We start from the raw sequence: 2,173 nt of genomic DNA, 5'->3' as shown, positions 1-2,173 counted from the left end.
CGTCTGCCGCCACTGATGCAAAGCCGTCGTTGAATTCGTCAAAGCTGCGCGGAACCAAGCGGTAGATATCCGTAGATGTACCCGTAATTATTACTTTGTAGGATACGTTTTTCGTTCTAGTTTTCTAATTTTCCTTTAACTTTCTAACAAAGTTAGGATTATATATGTAGAATAATCGTTGTTTTGTGTGTAATGATTATACTGAATATAGTATATGTTGTGTATTAAAAATTGCTTTTCTCACATATTTAGTAGGTTTAAATAATAGGTCTTATTTCAAGGATTCGCCCAATGTATTCAATATAAATGTTTTAAGTTGCTTATCAAAGGGAACCAGGATACGAATAACCTTAGCCACTGCTAAGCTTTTCATATATATATTCGATTTATCTAAGTATTTCGCTTAAGTTGGCAACTTACAGTAAATCAGAATATCGTTAAATCCGTATACATCCCATCACTAGAATGCCCGCGCCCGTCGCTCCTCGCGCACGCGCTACCCTGTCCCCCCTCCCTGCCCCTTCCATCGCTTCCCTTGCAAGCCGCGCGGACAATCCTTCGCGCACGCCACACGTGTGACTTAGAAATGACGTCCTGCCGCTGAAACCGATCGATACGTTATTGTATTAGCTTTATTAGTACTTTTAAGGAAAATAACTCAAGGCATTATCACTATTATTATCCTTCTAATTACTTATATTAAAAATTATGTTTGTAGACTGATAATAATAATACTACGTTTTACACATAGAATATCAATTATTTGAACAAAAAACTAGTTAACAGCAAAAAATATTATTATATAATTTACTATTTGAAAATGTTTAATTGTGTTTCTGATAATTTTCGATGTTTATTATAAGTCATTTAAAATCCTTACAGGATAATTTTGGACGCTTTTTCAAGATAAGTTTCGTGCGCCTGCGTGATTCCGCTCGCCAATCGAAAAAGCCCTTGTTTACAATATCAAACGCGCAGCATCCTAGCGATTGTCGATGTCATAATTCCTTGCGAGAGGAGCCGAACGTCGTAAAACATTCTCTATTTCCAGACGCTAAATTAAATACACTATTTATTACGACACTGCCACTGTATAACCCGGAGTTCAAAAGTTCCGGTAAAGGATGAATTTTGGTTTCCCATTACTAGGCACAGAATACAACTAAAAAATTTAAACACAGTACTCAGAAATCCTCTCATAATGGGGATTTCGATTTTCAGTTTACATGACTTCAAAACACTAATAAACTATATTAAGTTTAAAAAGGGTGTATGTTGAAGTTAGTTTATACATATAACTTAGGGCAAGGTCTTTATGCTGAACTATAACTTCATAAACGCTTATTACCAAAAACAAAAAAATCGAAATAAAAAATTAACATTGCTGAGTAACTATTGACAATTGCTATCCCTAAATAATTGTATGAAAAAATCTTAGTTTCTCTTGTTGTCTCCTATTTTGTAGGTCATTTGAGGAATTAGAACATGCAGCTATTATCTATATTTGCTGTACATGTTTATATTATTGATTTTCGATCAGCGAATTTGACCGTTCAGATTATAAAAACAAAGTACGCACCACAGAGTCCAATTCTAGTTAAATTAACGCTAAAAGAAAATTTTATTGCATATTTAGAATCCATAACAACTCATGGAGTAAAATACAAAGGTCAGAATCCATTATGTAAAGGTTAAAGAAACACACAATTTCGTTAAGATAACTTCTTTAGTATTCTATATATAAAACCTTATTGCTGTTTTGAGTGAAAAATATAGCAATAAAGTGACAACTCCAATTATTAATACCAATTGTCTCTGGTAGGTTTACGAAAGAACTGTTTTTAATTTAAAATATTTTAATGAATTATCGTATTAAGTGTTTTACGTGTGTGTTGTATAAAAAAAATGTTTCATCTTTAATAATTTTATATAAAATCAGATCTGATAATAAAACTCTTTTAAAAGTAGTATATTATCTTTCTAAAAGACATCACACCGTTTTAAGACGTAAGCCAATAAGAAAGGTTCAATCATTACTGATACTAAATGTGTTTAAACAGTATATTTTCTTTTTAATTGTACTTCAAAACACACGCAAATGAGGTTTTGGTATAAATAGAGGTGTGGAGTGAGCCGTGTGCCTTTCCAGCCGATTAACCGGAGCCCTGATACC

The sequence above is a fragment of the Pieris brassicae genome, chromosome 4 (assembly GCF_905147105.1).
Source record: "Pieris brassicae chromosome 4, ilPieBrab1.1, whole genome shotgun sequence".
NCBI classification, from domain to species: domain Eukaryota; kingdom Metazoa; phylum Arthropoda; class Insecta; order Lepidoptera; family Pieridae; genus Pieris; species Pieris brassicae.
Note: the sequence above shows the minus strand (reverse complement) of the source record.